This window comes from Ornithorhynchus anatinus, chromosome 4 (genome assembly GCF_004115215.2).
Source record: "Ornithorhynchus anatinus isolate Pmale09 chromosome 4, mOrnAna1.pri.v4, whole genome shotgun sequence".
In the NCBI taxonomy this organism is placed as follows: Eukaryota; Metazoa; Chordata; class Mammalia; order Monotremata; family Ornithorhynchidae; genus Ornithorhynchus; species Ornithorhynchus anatinus.
In genome coordinates, this window is record NC_041731.1 from 27,196,624 (window position 1) to 27,218,975 (window position 22,352).

Here is a 22,352-nt window from a genome sequence, read left to right on the forward strand (position 1 = left end):
ATCTGTTTAGCTGCTAAAAATATGTCAGCAAGCAATGTTCTTCATTCGTATCTTTCAAAACTTCCTACCCACCATTGCGCAGATTTTTCATATCTGCTTATCTTCTTTTCTGATGCATTTAGTGGTTTAGGATTTTAACTACTACGGGGGCAGAGACAATCTTCTATTTCTGTGCTAAATATCAAGACCTATTAAATGGTTAAGCAAATTAACAAAGGTCCATGGGCCCACAGACTCAAAGGAATTAGACTGAGCTCTTTAGGCGTCAGGCTTCTTTGTGAATCAGACTTGGAAAAAAAATGAAATTACAGCCCATATATAGTGATATTTTGTTATGAGTGATGAGAGTAGAAAAAGTTGGTGAAGTTGAGAAAAGTTAATGGAAACATTTGCAATCAGGTTTTTAAAAATCCTCTTTCCAGAGTTCATACCATTTTCAAAGAGAAAAATGACTTTTTGCCTTCCTTATACATCTGTGAAGCCTTCATAGGGTTAACCAATGAATGAAATGAATTTCACCCTTGCTTTCATTCTAATGGTTTGCAAGAGTAGTCTCTGTCCTCTTTATGAACATGCTAAATTCCATGTATTTGCAATCCTTTGTATTTGCAGTGAGATGACACTATCTGATACAGCATCTCCTAGACCCATAAATCTACTTGTTTAAAATTGTGTTTCTGTTCAATTTTGCAGGAAAGACTTAATTGAACAGTTTAGTAATATAGTTCAATAATATTTATTCTTTTTTTTTCATTGTAGCCTGGTTTTCATTTTACATGTGCCCCATACTTTACAGTGGGGGAAGTCTGAGAAAAGGCAGTCTGAAGGGAAGTTGTGTAGCTTGAACCCAGTTTATATGATAAAAAATAAATTAGGGCTCAGATCAAGAAATGAGCATCTTATCCATTTCACAGCTGCTTAAACTAGGATCTTAAGAATGTAGACTGCGGCTTAGACAAAAGATCAGTGTCAAAAACTGAGCTCATGACCTTCAAATGCCTCTTCCAGTCTCCCACTTGAGGAAGTAGTTTGCAGATTGCATTTGCAAACTACTGCTGCACTCATGGATAAAAGAGCTGCAGTTTTCCCTTTATTTAAACAGCGATGCATTATGAGAAAAGGCAGTATAAAGCAAATCCTTGTAAAGTGAACTCCGATTTACATAGTAAAAGGGAGGTGTTAAGGTTCAAACAATATAAAAAAATGCAGGTGTGAAAGAACCAGTAAAGAGGATTAATGTAATCTGGCATTCAGTGGGCTGGAGAAAGGAATGGTGGGAGAAAGGAAGGGGAGAAGGAATGGTGGGAGTGAGGGGCAGAGGGGGAGAAAAAGGGGACCAATTCTAATTTTGCCAAGCAATGAAAAATCTTGCAGCCCCTAAGATTGCTCTACTCCTATTTCTTGCCCTACAAGGTTTCCATATTTTAAAATATACATTGATTAGAGCCTGGAGCTGGGAGCCACAAATCTTGGATTCTATTCTTGTCTCACTTCTGAATTACTGAGTGTCCTTGGGTAAGTTACTTAACCTTTTATGTCTCAGTTTCTCCTTATGTAAAAAGTAGCTCAGGATGCTTCTTGGTAATGCACTTGGCATAAATGATGATGTATAAGGACAGAACATTAACAATATCCCATGACACTGAACAATATAATTTTAATGCACATGTGAGTGCCAGATTTTAAAAATTAACTTTAGTGAAATGCTTAATTTAATTTAAATATAGTGATTCTGAAATTGCATTTTGCAGTTGGATAAAAGCTCAAGTGTGATAAGTGACTAACTCTGGATATAGACAATTTAAACTTGTAGAGAAAACCATATAACCTTTTCACAAGTTCAATGAATAAATGCTATTTATTAGCATTCTTTGCATTTTGAAGAGTTATAGGATTTTAGTTATCTGTTAGTGGCACTAAGAGGAAGAGACCTAGTTAAAATCAGATGAAACAAGCATAATACTCCTGGCCATTCAGCAATTTTTTTTACACAATTCAGGACAATCACTGTGACATGAATCATAAAGGTGTTGATTTACAGGAATCAATTCACTTACTTAAGGAAACTCCAGATCCCCAAACAGTGAAGCAGTACAGGGTAGTCCTTGAAATGAGAAAATAATCTAGAGTTTCCTTCCCTGAATCTTTCTCCCATCAAGTAGGAACTCCTGACTACTTATTTTAGAGCACTCAATCAGATCCCTCTGCCTCTTACTTACATATGCTTTTCTCCCACTACATCCCAGCTTGCACTCTTTGTTTCTTTCAAGTTAACCTACTCCTTGTGTCTCACTCTCATCTCTCCTGCCACTTATCTCTTTCTCGCTCCTTCATTACTGAGTGGAACTCTCTCCCCTAACACCCCCTCCCAACTCCTGCCCCAAGTCTTTCCAAGGTTCAAAGCCCTTTGGTGAACCCCTAATCTACAGAAAGACTTCTCTTATTAATTTCTTATCTCTCTCTTTTTTATGGTATTTGTTAAGTGCTTACCATGTGCCAAGCAGTATACTGAGTGCTGGGGTTATATAATATATATTATATGATTATAAGATAATCATTGTGTTGATAATCAAGATAATATAAGCCGACATGAGGCTCATAGTCTAAATCAGAGGAAGGAATGTTTAATCCCCATTAGATGAGGTGACTGAGGTACAGAGAAGTTAAGTGATTCACTCTGACTCACAGGCCCAGTCCCCTGCTTTTTCCACTAGACCATGTTGCTACCTGTCTCTTCCCCCTAACCTCCAAATGGCCCATCAGAACCTTTGCACCACTAAGTACTTAAATACTCAAAACCTCTATTAGCACTCATGAACACCTCCTATACAGTCTATTACTTCCTCCAAGCTTCAATTTGCCTTAATGTCTATGTTCCCCACTATTCTGTAAGCTTCTTGAGCACAAAGATAATGTCTACTAGTTCACTGTACTCTCCCAAACACTTAATTCAGTGCTCTGCACACATAGATGCCCAGTAAATTGTATTAATGAATTGACTGATTATGTATTTCCCTTTTACTTCTGTTGTAGGTCCACAGTCATGTTACTGATTTCAATGAAAATTATGGAGCAAAGCTGCGGAGAAGCAGCGTGGCGCAGTGGAAAGAGCACGGGCTTTGGAGTCAGGGCTCATGAGTTTGAATCCCAGCTCTGCCACTTGTCGGCTGTGTGACTGTGGGCAAGTCACTTAACTTCTCTGTGCCTCAGTTCCCTCATCTGTAAAATGGGGATTAAGACTGTGAGCCCCACGTGGGACAACCTGATTCCCCTATGTCTACCCCAGCGCTTAGAACAGTGCTCGGCACATAGTAAGCGCTTAACAAATACCAACATTAATCATTAATTAATTAAGTATGCAGTAAATAAAACTGAAACACAGACTTCTACCAGGACCTTGAGTCCAAAATGGAATCCAGATCAAGAGTAAAGAACTAGTCTCAAATACAGAGACATCTTTCACCCCGTACATCTTTTCCGCTCATATTTATAAATTCTACTGCAACCCAATGTTACCCATTAAAGTTATGGTAACATACGGGATTGTTCTGCCTTTGAGTTCCTCCCATTCACATACTGCATCAAGATGAGAACTGGGCCCTAAACTTTCTGTGTGTGATGTCGGTCCTTGTATTGCTCAAAACCTAATGTGCCATAAGGGATCCATCCCATCATGGTGATTCTTTCCAGACTAAATGCAGTACTGTGGTTTCTATAGAAAAATAATATTGCCATAATGAAATGTCATGGGCATACAGTTTGAAATACTGCACGGACAGTAATGGAAGAAAATTGCACAAAATATCATTATAATGTTATCCCATCTCCTCCAGGAGAGCTTCCCTGATTATCTTCTCACAAAATTGCATGCCCTAGTGATCACTTCAACACTTCTCTGGATCCCAGCTCCATCACTTCAATCCATCAATCAATGGTATTTATTTATTGCTTACTCTGTGCAAAACATTGTACTAAGTGCTTGGGAGAGTACAATAGAGTCGGCAGACCAGATTTGTGACCTCAAGGAGTTTATATTTTAGTGGGAGAGGTAAATGTTAACTTACACACTGGGGAAAAAGAAGAAGCTAAGTGTTGCCTGCTGTGTGACCATGAATAAGTCACTTAGCTTCTCTGTGCCTCAGTTTCCTCACCTGTAAAATGGAGGTTAAATACCTGTTCTCCCTCCCACTACACTGGGAGTCCCATGTGGGACTGGCAGTGTGCCTAATCTGATTGTTTTACATCTAACCCTGTGCCTAGTACAGTTCTTGGCAAATAGTAAGTACTTAACACAATATTATTATCATTATTGTTCTTGCTGCTGTTGTCATACATGAGATTTGTGTATCTAAAAATGCAGTATTTTCAGGGGGTGATGGAACCTGTGTGTATGGGTATGGTAAGAGGTGTGGGCATGAGTGTGTTGCATGTGGAGGGAAAATTAAATGGGAGGTGTGTGTGTGGAGGGATGTATGCCAGAAACAGTGATTGGATATCAGACAGTCAATTGGAAATATTAAGATAATAATGTTGGTATTTGTTAAGCACTTACTACGTGCAGAGCACTGTTCTAAGCGCAGGGGTAGATACAGGGGAATGAGGTTGGTCACGTGAGGCTCACAGTCTTCATCCCCATTTTACAGATGAGGGAACTGAGGCACAGAGAAGTGAAGTGACTTGCCCACAGTCACACAGCTGACAAGGGGCAGAGTCAGGATGTTGTACAAGGAGCAGGCTGTTCTGAAAAGAATCCATCTTGATAGAAGCAGTGACTGATATGGAACTGTTAGTACTTAAAGAGAATGTAACAGAGTATAACCATTTCACAAGTGTCTACTGCATCATGAGATGGCCTTGTTTTTTTTTTATGGTATTTATTTAGCACTTACTATTTGCCAGGCATTGTACTAAGCACTGAGATAGACACAAGTTAATCAGATTGGACCCGGTCCCTAGCCCACATAGGGCTCTGAATCTTAATCCACATTTTGCAGATGAGGTAACCTTGGCACAGGGAAGTTAAGTGACTTTCCCAAATCACCTAGCAGACAAGTGGCAGAGCTGGGATTAGAACCCAGATCCTCTGACTCCCGGACCTGAGCTCTTTCCGTCAGGCCACACTGCTTGTTCTGGCCATGCTATTCTAGCAAAGATGGCAAGAAGGTGATGAAAACAAGCAACAGGAGCAACTTTCAAATAATAGCTGAGACAAGGACTAGTTTTGTATGTTTGGTAGATTAACCGAAAGGCAAGGACAAAAGAAAGAACTATAATAAGGAATCCAAGCACAACATATCATATAACTTTCAGTCAAAATGGCAAGCAGGAAAACGATTTTCATAGAGAAGTAATAGTTGTAAAATATATCGACCATCTATCTGGTGCAGTGCACTGTACTAGTTGCTTAGAAAGCACATTCCCTGCCAACCAGGAGTTTACACTCTAATGCAAGAGGCAGACATAAAAAGATTTACAGAAATAGTCGAAATAAAGATCTGAATTACCTCAACTGAATAGATATATATACTAGAGCTCATGAAGGAGGGGAAGGAATTGGAAATGGAATTTGGGTGACCAACAAGGTAGCTTTTGTGTTGACTGTTCTAGGTACTTCTGTGTGTGCCTTTCCCTTTGGGGACTCAATTTTGGCCAATTCTCAATTGCTTTGTGAAAATGTTTATTTTTATAAATATTGCATTTATCAGGATGAGTAAGCTAAAGCCATTTATGGGAGCATTTTGGCAAAAGCCTAAAGAAATCGTTTTAGCACCGGGCTTTTGTTCTGGGCAAAGTACATTTACTCTTCAACCTCCATCTTTACTTCCAAGCAATGAGAAGCAGCAGTTTTCATTTACCGGCAACAGCTCAGTTGATTCTTAGCTGCAGCTGTTTTTTCCTGAAAAGATGGTATGATCTACAGAATGAAGGTGAGTGGAATAGATGGTGTGGGTGTACAGTAAATTTGTGCTTGCTAAAGTTTGACCCACCACAATTAAAACTTCTGGGATGACCTTTTCTGATTGGATTCCACCAATTAAAAACATTGATTTATAGGGCATTTAAAAGCCACTTCCCCTGATTGGTTTCCCTAGAAAGGATCTGATTGGTTGGCCCAAGTGACAGTCTGCATGTTGAGATCTCCCCTGACAAGTTCCCCCAGACAAGATCTGATTGGCAGTGGGGGAGACAAAAGGGAGGAGGAAATGGTGATGGCAGTACCAGTACCACATCGCATCCATCCCTGTCCCAATCCACGTCCCCGTTCCCCCTCATAATTATTTTCTCTCCATGGAGGACTCCAGGATTGGAGCTCCCTCCCAGTCAGACATCAAGAGCAAACATGGGGGTAGGATTGTGGTTGGCTCCAGAGATCTGTCACAGCTCCCAGGTACTCAGGATGGGGTGGAAATAAGGAATAAGGAGTCGCCTGCACCTGACCCACTTTTTCTTCTATGAAACTCATGTAAAATGATGGGAATCCTAAGAGATTTCCAGTAAAACTGGATCCTAGCACAGTTTAGGTTCAATACTCGCTCCTGGCATAGCTGGGGTAGTGATGGCGGTAGCTGTGGTAGCTGCAGTGGTGGTGGCTGACAATTGCTAGGAATTTCATGTTTCATAATTTTAGTAGTCCCAGATTTCCTGAAGGAAATAAACTCAGATTTTGTTTTGAAATATGCATGGTAAAAACTTTGCAATTCAACTAGGCCCATGATGTTTACTAGGGGAGACAAGGAGAGATGAAAGAACATTGGGGGATGAAAGGATAGGGGGGAAGATGGGGAGAAATTGGTGGGTACTGTAGCAAGATGCAGGGGAAGGCTGGGAGATGAGGTTAGTTGTTGGGGGAGACTGGGGGATTTGACCAGATGAGAGGGGAGACAGGGGAATGCAGTGGAACATGGGGGTAACACAGCAAAATGAAGAAGGGGGGGTTGGAACTGGTAGTAGGGAGTATCAGGAAAGGCAAGAAGAGATACTGATGCTGTTTGCTTCCCCCACCCCCAGTATCCAGAGATACTTGGGAAAGTGTTGAGTCAGCCAGTTAACCCAGAATCAGTGCCACCAATTGTTAACGACTTTGCCAAATAGCAGGGTTGCTGTCAATAAAGGCACAGTTACTTCATGGACCTGTTGGGGCAGTTTATTGGAGAGTTTCTATCATGCTTGTTTCAGGGAAAACAAAGAAATAACTTATTGAAGTCAGAAAGAGAACTGGACTGACATAGTGGGTTCAGAATCACATACTCTCTAACTTGAAATGTTGACAATAAGAAGTTAAGGTCAGATTATGCTCTCTCAGTACACAACTGTAGAAGTGTTTCAGTCAAGAGACCCAAATATTGCATTTCTCCTGTTTAACCAAGCACACAAACCCCAGGTCATGTTAGAGGTGGAACTGGGCTTGTGCCACCTGTGGGCTTTTGATGCAGAACATTAAACCCTATTTCCATACATTGCCAGAATATTTTTCAACTTTTGGAGGAATCACAAACTAAATCAATTGAGTCAGATCTAGTACCTGAGATGCCAACAAAATACTGGTTGGCCATAATTCCTTCCCAGGTATACATTTGACTTTGCTACTCTTAGGGTAAATAGTTGTCCGTTGTGAAAGCAGTTTTAATGAATAATGTTTAAATAGCCCATCTGGTCCAAGAAAGCAAAATAGGGAACCCTATCTCAAGAGAGACCTTTCTCCCATTACCTCCCGAGTAATTCCTTCTTTCTCCCTCAAATTGCATTTTATTTTTCCCTTGTCAACTCCAAACTCAATCCAGCCCTTCACTTCAAAGCAGCAGTTGACTGCCAAATACCTTGCCCTCATCCATCTTAATTTAAACTCTGCAAACCTATCTCTGAAAAAAAGGTAACTTATTGAGTAATTCTTTAATCAACATCTGTTTAAAGCATTTCCCATTAACTGAGACAGATTGTTAGAATGACAAACTTTGCTGAAGAAGTAGTGTGTCTTAGTATCAAGATTAACCTTTCCTTATGTATGGTGCCCTAATTGGGCCCTGAACATTTCTGACATAGCTCACTAACACACAGAAGCATTTCTCAAGTTGACAGCTTGAAATATCTGAGTAGCCCAAGACTACTCCAGCCACAAAACTCATGACCTCTCTTGCTGAAATGCACAGAGGCAGGCAAGGTAACAGTTATTTGCTATTTGATATCAGATTGGGATTAGCTATTTTGGCTGAGCCTTAATGATTCTGTCTGAGTAAAGGATTCTATCAATCAGCCAATCAATGGTATTTATTGACCACTTGCTGTCTGCAGAGCACTCTACTGAGCCCTTGGGAGAGTACAATACAACAGAGTTGATAGACATGATCCCTGCCTTCAAGTAACTTATAATCTCATGGGGGAGACAGAAATTATAATATATTACAATATAGGGGAAAGAGCTGACCTAAGGGCATGTATATAAGTGCTATAGGGTTGGGGGTTAGGTGATTATCAAAGTGCTTAAGGGATACAGACCAAAGCGCATAGACAGCACAGAAGGAAGGGCAAATTGGATAGGGGAATGAGAAGTTCCGGGAGCACTTCTTGGAGGATTTATGATATTAGCAGGGTTTTGAAGATGGGAAGAGTAGTGGTATGTTGGATGTGAAAGGGAAGGGAGTTCTAGGCAGGAGGGAGGATATGAGCAAAGAGGTAGTAAAGGATACTAAGGGCTGAGAATACTAAGGGCTGAGATGGCAGATGATTGTGACAAATCCAGTGCCTTTTCAGTCTCTTTGGTTACAGCAATAGCAGAAGAGTTACAGAGGAACATTCAGCTTTCTGGAAAATTTTAGGATCCTTAGTACATTTCATGCTGAAATAAAGAGATTTGGGGCCTGCTGCTTCAAGGTTTAAAGCAGTTATACCAGGATCAATTCCAATTGGCTTAGCATTAGTAAAGTCTTCTATGTTTCTTCTATGGCTTTCAGGAGGCTTTAATCTGTAATAGAGCCCAACTGAGCATGCTCGACGCTAACCACCCAAACCCAAATTGGACATGCTCGACTGAAGCTCAGGGGCTTTTCTAACCCACAGTCAATGAGGCAAAGCCAGTGTAAATGGAAAATGAGACTTACAAATGCCAGTCCGGGAACCATTTGAAATTGTACCAATACCAGAGAGAAGATGATTGGTCAGGAGAGGTACCAGGCCATTATTCCATTTTCTGTCTTTATCTTTCCCTCTGCCTTCTCAAGATAAATCCAAGAGGGAAGGGGATATGTCTTTGTTCCAAAGAGAGTTTCATTATCTGTTTCTTTGTTCCCAAAGAGTCTCAGACTACCAGGGGCCATACCTCGGCAATCATTCAGTCCCATTATTCAGTGTTTATATATAGTTGTCCTTCATATTAATAGAAGACACCACTGACAGTGAATTTCTTCTGTGAGTATGTGTGCAACTAAATAGGCCAATGTAGGACCCATAGTCCCAGCCACATTTTCCACATAAAAACAGTCAGTCCCTCATTGTCTTGTTATTTTCAGTGTTTGTAGTGCCTGTCACTGTTTTCTCTTTTGCCTCCTCATGTCTTGGTCCTAATGAAATTTTGGTTTGATGAAAACCACAACTTTCTGGATAACAGTGCATCATGCTGGTCTATCTTCAGCAATTGACTCCCAGTTTTCTGCTAAGGTGCAGCATTGTCTGAGGCTTTATTTTACCATCTGTTTAAAATGTTTTCTCTGCCCTCCTCAATTTCACTTTTCCATTATCAGCTCTCTAGAGAAGTTGTTTGGGACATGTTGAGCACTTACTCTATGCAGGGCACTGTACTTAGCAATTAGAGCACAACAAAAGTAGACCTGATCCCTGCCCTCAAAGAGTTTACAGTCTAGCTTGGAAGACAGATGTTAAAATAAATTATAGGAAGAGAAAACAAGAGTTGAAAGATCTGTACATAGGTGCTACTGAAGCATCACGTGGGTGTGAGTACCCAAGTGTTTAGAGTACATGAAAGTTCTGAAGTGGCAATAATGGTGGAAATAAGGTAGTGAATCAATCAGTTTACATTTACTGAGCACTTACCATGTGCAGAGAACTGTACTAAGTACTTGGGAGAGTACAATAAGACAGAATTGATAGACACGTCCCCTGCCAACAGTGATCTTATAGTCCAGAGGGGATGGTCTCCTGGAGAAGGTGTGACTTCAGAAGGACTATGAAGGGAAGCTGCTTAAACTAGTGGAAAGAGCATGGGCCTGGGAGCCGGAGGTCCTGGATTCTAAGCACAGCTCCTCCACTTGTCTGCTGTGTGACCTTGGGCAAGTCACTTAACCTCTCTGTGCCTCAGTTACCTCATCTATGAAATGGGGATTCAGACTGGGAGCCCTATTTGGGACATGGACTATGTCCAACCTGATTAGCTTATATTTACTCCAGCACTTAGTTGAATGCTTGGTACAATGTAACCACTTAAGAAATACCATTAAAAAAAGAGCTGAGTAGTGTTTTATCAGGTGTGAAGAAAGAGGGAGTTCTAGGCAGAAGGGAGTTCTTGATTTTCCAGCATGTTGGCCATCCTATTGGCACACTGGCTTTTTGGATGCAGCAGAGGACTTAATACCTACAACTCTGGGTATACAGAGATGAGGGGGTCCCCTGAAACCCCCAATCTATTCATTTGCAGAAAGAATATTGGAACAACTTGTTCTCTCAAGACTTAAGGGAAAGTCTGGATTGATCTAGAAATGAGGACAGTGTTTCCCCTTGACAGAACCACTCAGCAAAATCCCCTGCAGTCCCATGTCTGAAATGTAGTTTCAGAAGTGCATAACTGGAGTCCTCCTGTGCCCTTGTCATATATTTTGGGAGACTTCCAATTGGCTGGCATAGAGATAAGGAGTGGGATCCAGGCTGCAGATATGCACATCTGAATCCTTTACCAAATGAGGAAAAGGAAATTCTAGGACAAAGGAAAGCTCACGTTTCGTTTTTATGCAGGAAATGTGACTGGCTCCAGAGGACTTCTCAGTCATGACCCCACGTGGGCCACTATAACGGCTGAAGAAATGGAAGGTCATGAAAACCTTTCATCATTTGTTTTCATATGTACCTTAGTGCACATCTGAGGGATGAGAATGCTTCAAAAGAGTAGAAAAATGTCAGCATTTGGAAAGTGGGTAGAGTTGGCATTTACAAAAGTTATTTTATTAAGGACATGAATATAGTGTCAAGCCCCTATAGCAAATGAACTGCCTGTTCCCTTCCTTTTGGAGTTTTGGGGGAAAGAACAGCATACACCTCAGGGAACAGATTGAGCAATCTACTTCCTTTCCCCTCCCAGATTCTCTGTCATAAAGAAACCCCCACTCTGCTAGGTTGAGGGCAGGGAATGTGTCTGCAAATTCTGTTGCAGTGTACCATCCCAAGCACTTACTATAATGCTCTGCACAATAAACACCAATGATTGATTGATTGACTGAGAGCTTCCAGTTACATATAGGAGAGCAGTGGAGTATAGAAGTCACAGTGGGAAGGTAAGGGGAAAATCCAATTTATCCATTTAATTTGATTTTCTATTAAGAAAATTGAACAGCATTTACATCATCAGCTTTCCCTCTTTGGGATCAGTAGAAAAATCCAGGGGATCTTAATCATTTCTCCTTAGAAAATAACTTTTTTTTTACACTGGAAATTTCCATCTAAAATAAAGCTCTGGGAAAGATGTAGCAGTGCTCACTGTGGAGCTGTTTCTGATTTAAACTTGACCTGAATCTTGTTATGGCCTTGTGTTTCTGAATTCCTCAATTGACTTTCAGTCAAAAAGTATCTTTGTGTTCAATGGTTCAGTGAGAGAATCCAATAGAGTAGCTGAACCTCTTTCTCTATGCTTCTTATGCCTTCAAGTCACTAAAACCTGCACATCTATACAAAACCGTTTCAATGGTAAAAAAAAAAAATCTAGTCTACATCCGGGTACTTTTAATCTCCTGTAGTAGAATCATAAACCAATTGAATCTCCCTATCTGGAGATGTCCTCAAGGCAGTGATGTTTCAATACTTTGATCTGACTTGCCTCCAACTGTCTCCCACAGGCCTGGGAGTCAGAAGGACCTGGGTTCTAATCCTGACCCTACCACATGTGACCTGTACAGTGTGATCTTGGATCAGTCACTTCACTTCTCCGTGCTCCAGTTACCTCATCTGTCAAACGGGGATTAAGACTGTGAGCCCCATGTGCAACAGGGACTGTGTCCAACCCGATTTGCCTGTACTGTACTGTGTCCTTAGCACACAGTAGGTGCTTAACAAATACCATTTTTTCTATTATTATTACTTCTCTCAACTCTCTGCCATGGAAAATGTTCAATAAATGCCACTGATTGATTGATTAAGATCAGTTTTGCCTACTCAACACCACCCTTAGCACTTATGTTTGTTACTCCATCCTCAGTTTTTCAATCAATTGTATTTACTGAGCACTTACTATGCACAGAGCACTGTACTAAGCAGTTGGAAGTTCTTATGGATAAGCATACATTTTATTTGTAAATTCAATTTGTATTAAATTATTTATTTAACTATTGATCCTGATAGGTGTTTACTCTTGACTGTTGGTTCTTCCTACTGCTCCCACTCCTTATAAATAAGTTTTGCTTAACTCCCTCATTTGATTATCTGATCCTTAAGAGCAAGGGATGTATGGTTTGCTTTTTTTGTACTTTCTCCCAAGAACTTAGAACAACACCTCACAATGAATAGTTGCTCAGTCTATATTACTGATGTCATGGATGAAATGCAAGCAAGGAGATGGAATGAGTTTCTGCTCCAATCACCCTGCCCTAGTAAGTTTTCTTATTATTAAGATCTGTCTATGTACTAATGCATTGCACATAGGGAAGTAGTATGGCCTAGTGTAAAGAGTATGGGCCTGGGAGTCAAAGAACTTAGGTTCTAATCCCCGCTCCACCACCTGTCTGCTATATTATCTTGAGTAAGTCAGTTTACTTCTCTGTGCCTCAGTTAGCTCATCTGTAAAATGGGTATTTAAAGTGTAAGACCCATTTGCCTTGCACACAGTAAACCTTAACAAATACCATAAAAGAAAGCACTGGGTAGATGCAAAATGACTAGTCACTGTCCCTGTCATCATCATCATTATCAGTGGTTCTTATTGAATGTTTATTATGTGCAGAGCACTGTATTAAGCACTTGAGAGAATACAAGAGTTAGCAGACACATTCCCTGCCCACAACAATCTCCTATATAGGGTTCACAATCTAAGACAGAGGAAGAGAGCAGGGACCTTATTTCCTCTTTACTAATTAGGAAGCTGAACCCCACAGAAGTTAAGGGACTTGCCCAGGATCACCCAGGCACAGAGCTGGGACTAGAATCCTGTTCTTCTATCAGTTCCAAGGTCTTTCCACTAGGCTCCACTGTCTCCAATGTTACACTATTTTCTGAGAGTAAAAGAAAAGGCAAATCCAGTGAAATTCTTTAAATAGGGACAATTTCAGCCCCCTAAAAGTTGACTTCAAAGGGATAATAAAGTCACCAATTGAGATGACCATTATGAAGGACTTTGATCTTTTAGTGATTTTATTTTCAATGATGGAGTGGATTTGTTGAGCCAGTGAAATGATAAAATAGAAAGAAACTATTTGGCAGAGGCCTTGGCACTAGCGATTGGCTGAAATAACACTGCATTTGATTTCTGATTGTAGTTAGGAGATTATTTTACCTGAACTTTATAATAGTTGTGGTATTTATTAAATATGTTATTTTTAAGCATACTGTGCTCCAGGCACTGTACTAAGCACTGGGGTGGCTACAAGAAAATTGGGTTGCACATAGTCCCTGTCCCATGTGGAGCTCACAGTCTTCATCCCCATTTTACAGATGAGGTAACTGAGGCACAGAGAAGTGAACTGAATTGTCCAAGGCCACAAAGCAGACAAGTGGTGGATTAAGGATTGGAACCCATGACCTTCTGACTACCAGGCTCATGCTCTATCCACTACAGTATGCTGCTTCCCTAGTTCAGGAATTGACACCACTTCCAATGGAATTCCTACTTCAAGAGATTTGATTTTGTTATTTCACATTGTTGTTACACCTTTCCCATCACCAAAGTGGCTTAGAGGAAAGAGCACAAGCTTAGGAGTCAGAGGGCCTGGATTCTAATCCTGGCTCTGCCAATTCCTTGCTTTGTGACTTTGGGCAAGTCATTTAACTTCTCTGTGCCTTGGTTTCCTCATCTGTAAAATGGGGATTAAGTACCCATTCCCCCACTTAGACTGAGAAACCCATGTGGGATGGGGACTGAGGCCTACATAGTTGACTTTGTCTAACCCAGTGCTTAAAACAGTGCTTGACAAATATTAAACATTTTACAAATATAATTAATTGACAATGTGTTAGTGATCTGTGCTGCTCTTATCCCTTCCAGTCATGTTTCCACTGAAGCATGTGGCCTGATGGATAGAGCCTGGGCCCAAGGGTCAGAAGGACCTGGATTCTAATCCCAGCTCCTCCACTTGTCTGCTGTGTGACCTTGGACAAGTCACTTTACTTCTATATGCTTCAGTTATCTATAAAATGAGGATTAAGACCCTGAGCCCCATGTGAGACACAGACAATGTCCAACCTGACTAGGTTTTATCTACCCCAGCACTTAATACAGTGCCTGGCCCATAGTAAGCACTGAACAAAATATAAAAAAGCCAGTGGATGGTCAGGGTTGCAGCCTATTTTGAAGTGCATGTGTGGGCTTTGCTCAGGTTATCCACCTCCAGGCAGAACAGAGAGTGTACATGAACAGAATCTTTTGATTGCTAATGGGAAACTGTAGAAAAAACATTAGAGTTCCATTTGAAATATGTGAAAATGCTCCGGAAGGATGAGTAGCGGAAATAGCTGACATATTATGATCTCATTAGAGAGAATTCTTTAATTAATTTAATCCCTCCAGAGAGTGTTTACCCTCCTCTTCCTCATCCCTTCAACTGGCACACACGTCCATACACATTAATCAGATTACATGTCATTCCTTTCTCTAGTGAACATTCGTACACGAGCCCAACACAGATCCTTACGTCTCAAACAGGAATCCCCTTCTGTGGATTCAGCAGGTTTCAGCCTCTCCAAATGCTTGCTCCTTCCCCCTAATCCTCTACTTCCTCTGATATCGTCATTTCAGTTTCAGTGGGGCAGTCGGTCCCAGCTTTGAGTCAGTGGAAGATGAAATTTCTGCTTGGCTTGAGCGTGAGGCAAGTTCAGACATGTTCAGACATGTCCCTGACTTTTCAGAAGCTTGGGCTTACCAGCGCCAAAGCTGCTCTCCCCTTTGCTCCTCCTCACCCCTCCTCCCCTCCTATGCTCAAAACTGTTTGACATAAGTTCATTCTTTCAAAACCTCAGTATTTACACAGAGTCTGTGATTATGATTTACTTAGTGTCCAGCTGCTGATACTTATCTCTAATTTCTGAAGCGAGAGGCTAAAATCAAAGCATCAGGACAGAAATGAACAAATAAAGATGTTTCTAAGCAGTCTGCTTTTCTCATGCGATTCTTACATTCTTCTCAGCTTGCATAACCGGGGTGTCTAGAATCCTGGGTCCTTTATATCCATAGTCCAATAATCTGGCATAAAGCATGCTGTAATGAGGAATGAGCCTTGGAGGAGAGGCCCTGCTTCTGGGTTCAGAGGGTCTGCCCGCGGCTTCATTTGTCCTTGGATCGGTGCTGGGGCACTGAACACAGCCCTCCCGACAAGAAGCTGTCTCCCTGCTTCAAGATTCAAAGAGGATAGGTTGGTAGGTTTGAGGTGTAGAGACCACTCTACTTCTGAGATCAAGTGCTGTATCTGCCTCCCTCCCAGCTGGAGTCAGTCTGAGCTGGAGAAAGTGAGGCAGGCCCCTTATGGCATTTATTACGGTATTTGTTAAGTGCTTACTATGTGCTAGGCACTATACTAAGCACTTGGGTGGAGACAAGAAAATCGGGTTGGACACAGTGTCCCTGTCCCACATGGGGCTCACAGTCTCATTCCTCATTTTACAGAAAAGGTAACTGAAGCACAGAGAAGTGAAATGATTTGCCCTAGCATCACACAGCAGACAAATGGCAGAGCCGGAATTAGAACCCATGACCTTCTGACTCCCAGGCCTGTGTTTGATGCACTACGCCATGCTGCTTCTCAAAACTTGCCCCTTATAACAGTCCAAGGCAAGGATGGATGGGGCTGGCTGTGTTCCCTTGAGAGGACCCTCTAAACCCACAAGGACTCACTATCTATCCTATGATGATGAGGCTCTGAACCTACATCCTGGGGCTAAATCCTGAGAGGATTCGGCTAAAATCAAGGCCTGCTTCCACCTCTGCTTTAGAAGCAATGATGACATATTCTGGATATATATCTGAGTCTCAATTCTGTTTCCTTTTTAGGAAAGATGTTACAATCTGCACTAAATCAGGACATTTGTGGTATTTTCCATGAAAAAAAAGGAATGAAAAAGAATGAATAATACAGAGAGGAATTGGAAATCTACAAGTAGGGGCAGAACCGACCCTCAATGGAACTGGAGGGTTCTTTTGGAAAAAATACACACTCATAGCTTTCTGCTTCCTAAATTCCAACTGTAAGCTCAATCTCTATGATATCCTCTATCCCATCCCGATCCCATTTCCTTTGCCTCATCTCAAGCTGTGAGCCTGAGACAATGGATACCAGATTGGAGAAGAAATTATTGAAGATCCTTGGAGGGCAAGTCCCCCGTCTATTGTGTCAGTATCTGTGGGTGGCTATGCAAACCCTTAGGCTCATCTCAAGTATGTACCACCTGGGTTAAAGCTGAGAGGACTGGGAGTCATAACTAAGTCACTGGACTTAGTGACAAGCAGAGAAGAAAACCCGAGGGAAGAATGCTCCAGAAGGGGGTTGTTTTCTCTGGGTCTCTGGATGGTGTGTGCTGTTGCACACCATGGAGATTTTGGCTCGCAATCCTGGAGGTTTAATATTAGGAAAAAGAGATAGTGATCCTGATTCCCCACTAGACCACTCAATAGCACATTTTCCTGTGAGAGTGTTCGATATGAGCATCCACCAACCTAAACAAATCCAGTATTATGTTCACCTTTCCAGATCTGGGCAAATTTTTCCACCCTCTGAGGATTGTTGGCTCTTCAGAAAAACATCAGCCTCCCAGTCTTCCACTTTCAGCACAGACATAATGAGTCCTGCATTTGCCCATTTCTGCCCAATGCAACCCTAATCTGTTCAGCTGCCAGACTGCTCTTTCTGGTAGCATTCCAGATCTGCCTCAGGATCTGTGCAGATCGGTTCTGCCCAGCCCACCTAGCCACATCTTTGCCACCTTATACTAGTTGGAGTCTCTGGCTGCGAAAACTTTCTTCTGACCCTGTGGGGTAGCTAGGGAAAGCATGTTTCTTGTCTATTTTTAGATGGGAAAACAGATACTCAGAAATGAGAAATCCATGATCACACATCTTGTCCAAGTTCAAGATGAGGGGATTTGGGTCTCTGAAGATTATCCTCTCATTGCCTCCATCTTAGACCTTCAAACCTCAGACTTATTAAAGATTTTGTCTAACCCACAGGAAGTCCTTTTACATGGCAAATATAGAGGATCATCGCTGTTGACGTCTGGGAAAGTTAGTGATGATCTCCATAATGGCCCAGTGGAAAGAGGAGCACAGCCTGGGAGACAGAGGGCCTGTGTTCTAACCCTGCTCTGTTATTTGTCTGCTCTGTGGCCTTGGGCAAGTCACTGAACTTCTCTGTGCCCGCGTTTCCTCATCTGGCAATTAAAATGGCAATTAAATCCTACTCACTCCTACTCCAAGTGGATAGGGACTGTATTCAACCTGATGATCTAGTATCTACCCCAGCGGTTAGTAGAGTGCTTGGCACATAGTAAGCACTTAACAAATACCATCATTATTATTGCTATTGTGATGAAAGAGATCTCAATTCTGATAGACTGTTGTTTTTTTAAACAACTGAATTTGCTTCCATCCATCCCACCTTTATGGGACAATCACATTAGCTTCAGGCCAAACTCATTCAGTTATATTTACTGAGCACTTACTGTGTGCAGAGTACTGTGCTAAGCACTTGTGAGAGTACAATAAAACCATAAACAGGCACATTCCCTACCCACCGTGAACTTACAGTCTAGAGGGGGAGAGTAATATAAATAAATTACAGGTATGTACGTTAAGTGCTGTGGGACTGGGGGGGGAATGAATAAAGGAAGCAAGCCAGGGTGACACAGAAGGGAATAGGAGAAGAAGAAAAGAGGGTTTAGTCAAGGAAGGCCTCGTGGAGGAGATGTGCCTTCAAAAGGGCTTTCAGATAGGGTGGCAGCAGTGAGTGGAGTCAGGTGCAGAGCCACCAGGTCGATTCATTCAATTCATTCAATAGTATTTATTGAGCTCTTACTATGTGCAGAGCACTGTACTAAGCACTTAGAATGTACAAATTGGCAGCAGCTGTCGCCAAGAGGATGCCAAGACTAGACACGAAGCATATTAAAGGATGCATTCTTTTGGGAGAAAATGCCCAATCCATACAACCTCAAGTTAATGCTCTTCACGCCCTTCCATGCTAAATGACAAAAGTTATTCTCATCCAGTCTTCCTAACATTCGTGCATTCATGAAGCGAACTCCATTAAAGGCACAAGCAGATTCTGTGAAACTATTGCAACTTTTCCCACGTTGACACAGCCGTTGTTTCCATGCCGTTGTTTCCATTGGTAGCTACATCCATAATAGCCCCTGAAAATAATTTTGCTAAACTATTATGGGTCATAAACCTTAGAAAAACTGAACCAAATTACACTTTAATTGTCTGTATTTATCAGTTAAAAGCACTTGTAGCTGTGATTAAAAATACCTAGGTGGGTAATGAGTACTAGGGCAGTGCTTTCTTCTCACTTTAATCTACTATCCTCCTCAATTCTTGAACTGCACTAACATTTCATCATTACAGGCATGCTAACCTCTGAATGGGTCATTAGCACGATTTGTCTTATTTTTTGTTTAAGAAATTAATCAAGGTCATTTAATGGAATAGAAGGGCTCTACAATGGGACTCAGAACCTCTTGCTTTTCTTCTTTATTCCACCAGTGGCACTAGTGTCCGCTTGAAGGCCACTCCACTTTAAAGCATTGTACAAGTGTTGTTACACAACATTTCCATTGTTGATGTTAATCACATTCTTTTGGTTAGTTGTCAATTTACTTTTCCTGATCCCTACTGAAATTCAATTATGCAGCATGCACAAGGCAAGCCTGGATAGATGGATATTTCCAATAATGAGATTTTCCATACAGTTACATACAAAATTAAAGAACTGAAAAGAATGACAGAAAGTAATTAGTTACATGTACAGTGAAGATTGGCACCAAGTGTATGCCCTTTGAATGTTATTACTGAACTCAGCCAGTAGATTGCACTATCCACCTTCCTTGTGGTCTCATTAACACTTCAGTCACATCACTTTGGTATCTAGTTTCCCAGACTTCATCTTTGGCTATTTGCAAATGCACAGTACATATTTTTTAGCACAGGTAAAAGTTACGTCTACTGCAGACACACAAGAATCCTGGGAAAGTCTGGACAACTGAGTTATTCAGATCAGTGGACTCTGATTGTGGTTTTGAATTGTACTAGAGATAGGGAATGTAGCAGCAGTTGAACACAGAGAGAGGTATTGATTCGGGTGAGACAGTAGAAAAAGTGTCCTCACCAATCAAAACTAAAAGTACTACAAGTGTCCTCTAAATCTTTTTTGGAAAAGATGAAATCTTATCCTAGAATTTACCAGATGATTGGAGGAAATTGAGGCCTCAGTTATTGCAATAACAATTGAGCACATTGAAGGAATTGTGATGGGAAATGAATATGTTTAACAGTTGAAATCCAAGTATCCATCTGGCCTTCAAGTGCCAGTGTTGTTTCCTTTCTATTGCCAAAGGACTCAGAGCAGCCAACATGTGGGTCCAAGCTGCACTCTGAGACTGATGTTAGCAAGTTTGCAAAGAGGCAGGTGAGATTCTGCAGAATCATCAGCCTCAGAGATCTGAGGTGAGTGGCACAGAACAGCTGTTCAGTGATGGTGGGACAGGGTGACTCCTCCCTCTCTCACCTGGTTGTTTGTACTTTTATTGTTAGTGTTGACATTTATTGACCACTTGCTGGGTTTTCTCACCTTCCTCATCAACAGAGGAACTGAAATTCATTCTGGTATCTTTTAGGGGAAAACTCTATCAAGGGCTTTGGGCAGAAATAGAGCTAGTGCCTGTTCTCTGGAATGGAAGAAGTGGAATGTGGCACTCACTAGTAATGCTCACAGGAAACTCCATTTTGCATTTTCCCTGAGAACCTAGATTTGTCTGCTTTGCCACCCCCTGTTTGTCCTAATCAAAGGGAGGCAGGGGTGATCTTCATATCAGAAGAGAGCATCCAACAAACAGAATCACCAAGACTAAAAAGAGTCCTTGCCACCCTAGACAAAATGCTTTTTAATCAATCAATTGTATTTATTGAGCCTTATTGTGTGTAGAGTACCGTGATATGCTCTTGGGAGAGTACACTATAAGAAGAGTTGGTAGACATGTTCCCTGCCCACAACATCCATAATGCCTCCAGGGGAACACCTGAAACTCGGGACCTATCAGGACCAGAGAAAGGGCTAAGGAGAAGTGACCCATGTCATCAGAGGTACACGCCAGTGTTCCTGAGACTGAGCCTGCCACAGGAGTACTGACATTGGCCCACACGTCAGCTCCGGTTGACGAAGAACGCCGCAGGGTTCGCTCTTCTTCCATCTCTGTACCCACTCATCCTGCTGCTGTCCCAGATACCCTGAGGTCAGCGTTGGGGCGTGTAGCAGGTGGTGTGAGGGCAGGGCCAGCAGCGTCCTCAAACCTCATCTCTTAATCACTGGCACCCTGAGGTGACTCAGAAAGCATGACTAAAGGACCTATAGCACCAACCTGCTGCCCTGTTTCTACAAGCCCTACCTATTGGTCTTGAAGCCAACCGATCTCCCTCTTTACCCAAAGCCTGAGCCTGGGAATTCCATGACCTTTAAGATGAAGACAAGATCAGATAGATTATTAGTATGCCACTTTTCAAATAGCCAGGCAGATAGGGTTGAAGCAATAAGCAAGTGCACTAATGATGAATTTGTGTGACTGTCTGGTAAACAATGAACCAAAAAATCAGATATTTGCTAGGTAGGCTGAAAAATGCCCATACTCTTTAGCTAGTTTTTCTAGTTTACTTAGCAACTTCTCATCTCTTTAAATTGCCAACAAACTACAGGGAAAATTAATTCACTCATGCTATCCAGATTTTCTCAAAACAAAACAGATTTATTTCTCTCCATTTATTCTTCTCCCTAAAGAGTAAATGCAAGGTTAATAGACTGTTTCCAGTGAGAGGTATTGAAAACGGCTCTTACTGCACCAAGGGACTAGGTTTGAGGTGAATAGCTTTATCATTTTGTATTATGGGTAGACGTAGTCCGGGGCATAACCCTTAGCAATTACATTTTCCCTGGAAACACGCTGTTTCCAATAGCAAGCCTAAGCACATGGCTCACTAAAGGAGTTATATCCCTGTGCAATTCAATACAGTATTGCTGTGGGGGAAAACACTTAATTTTTGCCTTCTCTGATCCATGCTCAAGTTCCAGACTGCATTTTGCTTGGCTATGTCTTAAGGGAATTAAAATACTACTTTTCCCATGACTGTGTTTGCATTTCACATAAGAAATGGAAAACGAGACCTTGCAAAACATTCCAAGGTCTCTATTGTTTTCTTCAAGCATTAAACAAATCCAAATAATTAAGAAAAAGGAAAAAAAAAACCCAATGAACTGCATAGGCCAGTTAATACTGACATGACAGCCACATTGACAGCTCCTGATTGATCTTGGGAAGAGCCTGTTGCCGTTTTTCCCCAGAGATGAAAACTCATCAGCTTCTTGTAGTAGAATGAACAAACAGTAACAATTAGCATTTGTAAAGCTCTTTGTGTTTTCACAGGACTTTTTCGTTGGTTGATTTAATAAGACACATTGCATCCTGGTGAGGAAGGTTAGCAGTTTTCAGTTGGGGGAAATGATAGCTTTTGTTTGCACCAGGTGAGACTCTTTTACTTGAGTTGTGTTTACTCCTACAATTCTCCTTAGGTCAAGTTGCACAGTTACTGGTTATCAAATGCTCACACCCAGCCTGAGAAGTAGAGTTGTCTAGTGGATAGAGCACAGGCCTGGGAGTCAGATGGACCTCGGTTCTAATCCTGTCTCCACCACTTTTCTGCTGTGTGGCCTTGAGCAAGTCCCTTAATTTCTCTG